Source organism: Oncorhynchus keta, unplaced genomic scaffold (genome assembly GCF_023373465.1).
Source record: "Oncorhynchus keta strain PuntledgeMale-10-30-2019 unplaced genomic scaffold, Oket_V2 Un_contig_5434_pilon_pilon, whole genome shotgun sequence".
Lineage (NCBI taxonomy): Eukaryota > Metazoa > Chordata > Actinopteri > Salmoniformes > Salmonidae > Oncorhynchus > Oncorhynchus keta.
Window position 1 is genome coordinate 12,501 of NW_026288291.1, and position 7,786 is coordinate 20,286.

Genomic DNA, 7,786 nt, shown 5'->3' on the forward strand with positions numbered 1-7,786 from the left:
CCATGTTCTCACAGTAAGAGGAAACCCTTTCTACCTCATTTATAGCATCAGTGTTAAATGAAACCACTCACTGTAGGTCAATAACATTGGCAGCCTCAGAACAACATCGGGCCAGATTCTGACTAGCCATCCATCATCGGCAGTGACCTCCTAAGACCCCGAGACTCAGGACCTGACCATTCACCTAGACTCTGTTACCCCAGATGACCACTAACAACCACCTGACCATTCACCTAGACTCTGTTACCCCAGATGACCCTAACAACCACCTGACCATTCACCTAGACTCTGTTACCCCAGATGACCACTAACAACCACCTGACCATTCACCTAGACTCTGTTACCCCAGATGACCCCTAACAACCACCTAGACTCTGTTACCCCAGATGACCACGAACAACCACCTAGACTCTGTTACCCCAGATGACCCTAACAACCACCTGACCATTCACCTAGACTCTGTTACCCCAGATGACCCCTAACAACCACCTAGACTCTGTTACCCCAGATGACCACTAACAACCACCTGACCATTCACCTAGACTCTGTTACCCCAGATGACCCCTAACAACCACCTAGACTCTGTTACCCCAGATGACCACTAACAACCACCTAGACTCTGTTACCCCAGATGACCACTAACAACCACCTAGACCTGACCCCAGATTAACAACCACCTAGACTCTGTTACCCCCAGATGACCACTAACAACCACCTGACCATTCACCTAGACTCTGTTACCCCAGATGACCCCTAACAACCACATAGACTCTGTTACCCCAGATGACCCCTAACAACCACCTAGACTCTGTTACCCCAGATGACCACTAACTACCATCTAGACTCTGTTACCCCCAGATGACCACTAACAACCAGAGGTGTGTTTTCTCTGATTAATCAGGAATCTCTGCCTCTCAGACCTCAGAAAAGTGAGCAGCGATATTTCTAACATCTCTGTCTTATCAGAGATGTTTGACAGGTCATGTTCTCCATTGTGTCAGTGACGTCCCTGAGAAAAAAACAACTTCTTGGGGAAGCTGCTAACTGGCGTCCCATATGAGCCCTGGTCAGAAGTAATGCAGATGACTGTATAGGGTGCAATTTGGGACACTCTCTGGTCCAGTCTCTGCCTGGACTTGTATCCATGTTGTTAGATAGGTACTGGACCAGACCAGAGCAAACGATGCCAGAAACACTGTTTTTAGTATCTCAGGTCTAAACAGCAGTTACAGTGTTGGTCTCCAGCCCAGATCAGAACACTGTTTAATATCTCAGGTCTAATCAGCAGTTAGTGTTGGTCTCCAGCCCAGATCCTTCAACATCCATTAGGCATGTTCCCTAGACCCTTGTTCCCTACCTCTCTACTAGATACATCAGCATGTTCCCTAGACCCTTGTTCCCTACCTCTCTACTAGATACATCAGAATGTTCCCTAGACCCTTGCTCCCTACCTCTCTACTAGATACATCAGAATGTTCCCTAGACCCTTGTTCCCTACCTCTCTACTAGATACATCAGAATGTTCCCTAGACCCTTGCTCCCTACCTCTCTACTAGATACATCAGAATGTTCCCTAGACCCTTGCTCCCTACCTCTCTACTAGCTACATCAGAATGTTCCCTAGACCCTTGCTCCCTACCTCTCTACTAGATACATCAGAATGTTCCCTAGACCCTTGCTCCCTACCTCTCTACTAGATACATCAGAATGTTCCCTAGACCCTTGTTCCCTACTCTCTACTAGATACATCAGAATGTTCCCTAGACCCTTGTTCCCTACCTCTCTACTAGATACATCAGAATGTTCCCTAGACCCTTGTTCCCTACCTCTCTACTAGATACATCAGAATGTTCCCTACCTCTCTACTAGATACATCAGAATGTTCCCTAGACCCTTGTTCCCTACCTCTCTACTAGCTACATCAGCATGTTCCCTAGACCCTTGCTCCCTACCTCTCTACTAGATACATCAGAATGTTCCCTAGACCCTTGTTCCCTACCTCTCTACTAGATACATCAGAATGTTCCCTAGACCCTTGCTCCCTACCTCTCTACTAGATACATCAGAATGTTCCCTAGACCCTTGCTCCCTACCTCTCTACTAGATACATCAGAATGTTCCCTAGACCCTTGTTCCCTACCTCTCTACTAGATACATCAGAATGTTCCCTAGACCCTTGCTCCCTACCTCTCTACTAGCTACATCAGAATGTTCCCTAGACCCTTGCTCCCTACCTCTACTAGATACATCAGAATGTTCCCTAGACCCTTGCTCCCTACCTCTCTACTAGATACATCAGAATGTTCCCTAGACCCTTGTTCCCTACCTCTCTACTAGATACATCAGAATGTTCCCTAGACCCTTGTTCCCTACCTCTCTACTAGATACATCAGAATGTTCCCTACCTCTCTACTAGATACATCAGAATGTTCCCTAGACCCTTGTTCCCTACCTCTCTACTAGCTACATCAGAATGTTCCCTAGACCCTTGTTCCCTACCTCTCTACTAGATACATCAGAATGTTCCCTAGACCCTTGTTCCCTACCTCTCTACTAGATACATCAGAATGTTCCCTAGACCCTTGCTCCCTACCTCTCTACTAGATACATCAGAATGTTCCCTAGACCCTTGCTCCCTACCTCTCTACTAGATACATCAGAATGTTCCCTAGACCCTTGTTCCCTACCTCTCTACTAGCTACATCAGAATGTTCCCTAGACCCTTGCTCCCTACCTCTCTACTAGCTACATCAGAATGTTCCCTAGACCCTTGCTCCCTACCTCTCTACTAGATACATCAGAATGTTCCCTAGACCCTTGCTCCCTACCTCTCTACTAGCTACATCAGAATGTTCCCTAGACCCTTGTTCCCTACCTCTCTACTAGATACATCAGAATGTTCCCTAGACCCTTGCTCCCTACCTCTCTACTAGATACATCAGAATGTTCCCTAGACCCTTGTTCCCTACCTCTCTACTAGATACATCAGAATGTTCCCTAGACCCTTGTTCCCTACCTCTCTACTAGATACATCAGAATGTTCCCTAGACCCTTGTTCCCTACCTCTCTACTAGATACATCAGAATGTTCCCTAGACCCTTGTTCCCTACCTCTCTACTAGATACATCAGAATGTTCCCTAGACCCTTGTTCCCTACCTCTCTACTAGATACATCAGAATGTTCCCTAGACCCTTGTTCCCTACCTCTCTACTAGATACATCAGAATGTTCCCTAGACCCTTGCTCCCTACCTCTCTACTAGATACATCAGAATGTTCCCTAGACCCTTGTTCCCTACCTCTCTACTAGATACATCAGAATGTTCCCTAGACCCTTGTTCCCTACCTCTCTACTAGATACATCAGAATGTTCCCTAGACCCTTGCTCCCTACCTCTCTACTAGATACATCAGAATGTTCCCTAGACCCTTGCTCCCTACCTCTCTACTAGATACATCAGAATGTTCCCTAGACCCTTGCTCCCTACCTCTCTACTAGCTACATCAGAATGTTCCCTAGACCCTTGCTCCCTACCTCTCTACTAGATACATCAGAATGTTCCCTAGACCCTTGTTCCCTACCTCTCTACTAGATACATCAGAATGTTCCCTAGACCCTTGCTCCCTACCTCTCTACTAGATACATCAGAATGTTCCCTAGACCCTTGCTCCCTACCTCTCTACTAGATACATCAGAATGTTCCCTAGACCCTTGTTCCCTACCTCTCTACTAGATACATCAGAATGTTCCCTAGACCCTTGTTCCCTACCTCTACTAGATACATCAGAATGTTCCCTAGACCCTTGCTCCCTACCTCTCTACTAGATACATCAGAATGTTCCCTAGACCCTTGCTCCCTACCTCTACTAGATACATCAGAATGTTCCCTAGACCCTTGCTCCCTACCTCTCTACTAGATACATCAGAATGTTCCCTAGACCCTTGTTCCCTACCTCTCTACTAGATACATCAGAATGTTCCCTAGACCCTTGTTCCCTACCTCTCTACTAGATACATCAGAATGTTCCCTAGACCCTTGTTCCCTACCTCTCTACTAGATACATCAGAATGTTCCCTAGACCCTTGCTCCCTACCTCTCTACTAGATACATCAGAATGTTCCCTAGACCCTTGCTCCCTACCTCTCTACTAGCTACATCAGTCTAAGGCTGGGATTCAGTTTGGACAACGCTACCTCTCTACTAGATACATCAGAATGTTCCCTAGACCCTTGTTCCCTACCTCTCTACTAGATACATCAGAATGTTCCCTAGACCCTTGCTCCCTACCTCTCTACTAGATACATCAGAATGTTCCCTAGACCCTTGTTCCCTACCTCTCTACTAGCTACATCAGAATGTTCCCTAGACCCTTGCTCCCTACCTCTCTACTAGATACATCAGAATGTTCCCTAGACCCTTGCTCCCTACCTCTCTACTAGCTACATCAGTCTAAGGCTGGGATTCAGTTTGGACAACGCTACCTCTCTACTAGATACATCAGAATGTTCCCTAGACCCTTGCTCCCTACCTCTCTACTAGATACATCAGAATGTTCCTAGACCCTTGCTCCCTACCTCTCTACTAGATACATCAGAATGTTCCCTAGACCCTTGTTCCCTACCTCTCTACTAGATACATCAGAATGTTCCCTAGACCCTTGCTCCCTACCTCTCTACTAGATACATCAGAATGTTCCCTAGACCCTTGCTCCCTACCTCTCTACTAGATACATCAGAATGTTCCCTAGACCCTTGCTCCCTACCTCTCTACTAGATACATCAGAATGTTCCCTAGACCCTTGCTCCCTACCTCTCTACTAGATACATCAGAATGTTCCCTAGACCCTTGCTCCCTACCTCTCTACTAGATACATCAGAATGTTCCCTAGACCCTTGCTCCCTACCTCTCTACTAGATACATCAGAATGTTCCCTAGACCCTTGTTCCCTACCTCTCTACTAGATACATCAGAATGTTCCCTAGACCCTTGCTCCCTACCTCTCTACTAGCTACATCAGAATGTTCCCTAGACCCTTGCTCCCTACCTCTCTACTAGATACATCAGAATGTTCCCTAGACCCTTGTTCCCTACCTCTCTACTAGATACATCAGAATGTTCCCTAGACCCTTGCTCCCTACCTCTCTACTAGATACATCAGAATGTTCCCTAGACCCTTGCTCCCTACCTCTCTACTAGATACATCAGAATGTTCCCTAGACCCTTGCTCCCTACCTCTCTACTAGATACATCAGAATGTTCCCTAGACCCTTGCACCCTACCTCTCTACTAGATACATCAGAATGTTCCCTAGACCCTTGCTCCCTACCTCTCTACTAGCTACATCAGAATGTTCCCTAGACCCTTGCTCCCTACCTCTCTACTAGCTACATCAGAATGTTCCCTAGACCCTTGCTCCCTACCTCTCTACTAGATACATCAGAATGTTCCCTAGACCCTTGTTCCCTACCTCTCTACTAGCTACATCAGAATGTTCCCTAGACCCTTGCTCCCTACCTCTCTACTAGCTACATCAGAATGTTCCCTAGACCCTTGCTCCCTACCTCTCTACTAGATACATCAGAATGTTCCCTAGACCCTTGCTCCCTACCTCTCTACTAGATACATCAGAATGTTCCCTAGACCCTTGTTCCCTACCTCTCTACTAGATACATCAGAATGTTCCCTAGACCCTTGTTCCCTACCTCTCTACTAGATACATCAGAATGTTCCCTACCTCTCTACTAGATACATCAGAATGTTCCCTAGACCCTTGTTCCCTACCTCTCTACTAGCTACATCAGCATGTTCCCTAGACCCTTGCTCCCTACCTCTCTACTAGATACATCAGAATGTTCCCTAGACCCTTGTTCCCTACCTCTCTACTAGATACATCAGCATGTTCCCTAGACCCTTGCTCCCTACCTCTCAACTAGATACATCAGAATGTTCCCTAGACCCTTGCTCCCTACCTCTCTACTAGATACATCAGAATGTTCCCTAGACCCTTGCTCCCTACCTCTCTACTAGATACATCAGAATGTTCCCTAGACCCTTGCTCCCTACCTCTCTACTAGATACATCAGAATGTTCCCTAGACCCTTGCTCCCTACCTCTCTACTAGATACATCAGAATGTTCCCTAGACCCTTGCTCCCTACCTCTCTACTAGATACATCAGAATGTTCCCTAGACCCTTGTTCCCTACCTCTCTACTAGATACATCAGAATGTTCCCTAGACCCTTGCTCCCTACCTCTCTACTAGCTACATCAGAATGTTCCCAGTTTGCTCCCTACCTCTCTACTAGATACATCAGAATGTTCCCTAGACCCTTGCTCCCTACCTCTCTACTAGATACATCAGTCTAAGCTCCCTACCTCTCTACTAGCTACTGGAATGTTCCCTAGACCCTTGCTCCCTACCTCTCTACTAGATACATCAGAATGTTCCCTAGACCCTTGCTCCCTATCTACTAGATACATTGTTCCCTAGACCCTTGCTCCCTACCTCTCTACTAGATACATCAGAATGTTCCCTAGACCCTTGTTCCCTACCTCTCTACTAGATACATCAGAATGTTCCCTAGACCCTTGCTCCCTACCTCTCTACTAGCTACATCAGTCTAAGGCTGGGATTCAGTTTGGACAACACTACCTCTCTACTAGATACATCAGAATGTTCCCTAGACCCTTGCTCCCTACCTCTCTACTAGATACATCAGAATGTTCCCTAGACCCTTGCTCCCTACCTCTCTACTAGCTACATCAGAATGTTCTAGACCCTTGTTCCCTACCTCTCTACTAGATACATCAGAATGTTCCCAGACCCTTGCTCCCTACCTCTCTACTAGCTACATCAGTCTAAGGCTGGGATTCAGTTTGGACAACGCTACCTTTACATGTCACTTCCTGATTGAGTCAACAAATGCAGTGTTTACCATAATTGTGGTCTCCGCTAATTTAAACATTTTTTAAAACATTTTTTTTTTAACCTTTATTTAACTAGGCAAGTCAGTTAAGAACAAATTCTTATTTTCAATGACGGCCTGGGAACAGTGACTTTAAAACGCTGTGCATTGTGAACAAGGCGTGATCGGATTGAATCGCGGCCTTGACTCCGTTAGAGCAATCAAATCAAATGTATGTATAAAGCCCTTCTGACATCAGCTGATGTCACAATGTGCTGTACAGAAACCCAGCCTGAACCCCCAAACAGTGTAGAAGCGCGGTGGCTAGGAAAACTCCCTAGAGAAAGGCCCTAGTTCCAACCTTCTTTCCTTCCTTCTTTCCTTCCTTCCTTCCTTCCTTCCTTCCTGTCTTCCTTCCTCATCTGTCTCTGGACTGATTAGCTGACAGCTGCACATAACTCGATGTACAGGTCTTAAAGCAAAGTAATAAGCTTTGGACAAGTAAGTGTGAGTCAGCTTAATGTACACAGCCTGGACGGGACGCTAGTCTATTACAGAGCCTTATCCCCAATCTGCCTCCTTAACCTAATGTGATTAGCATGAGGTTGTAAGTAACAAGAACATTTCCCAGGACATAGACATATCTGATATTGGCAGAAAGCTTAAATTCTTGTTAATCTAACTGCACTGTCCAATTTACAGTAGCGAATACAGTGAAAGAATACCATGCTATTGTTTGAGGAGAGTGCACAGTTATGTACTTAAAAATGTATTAATAAACCAAATTAGACACATTTGGCAAGACTTGATACAACCTTTTGCACAGAAATGCAATGCTTCATTGAATCAGTCTAAAACGTTGCGCGTACACTGCTGCCATC

General features: G+C 45.9%; 1 long non-coding RNA gene across 1 annotated transcript; it reads right to left on the minus strand.

The window, feature by feature from the left end:
• Positions 1-3,247: 3,247 nt before the first annotated feature.
• On the minus strand, positions 3,248-7,049 carry LOC127925336 (uncharacterized). Its single transcript, XR_008120516.1, has 5 exons — positions 6,838-7,049; positions 6,600-6,652; positions 4,429-4,481; positions 4,141-4,193; positions 3,248-3,533 (listed from the first exon to the last, which is right to left on the minus strand). It is a non-coding gene; the product is annotated as an uncharacterized LOC127925336 (long non-coding RNA).
• Between the last annotated feature and the right edge of the window lie 737 nt (positions 7,050-7,786).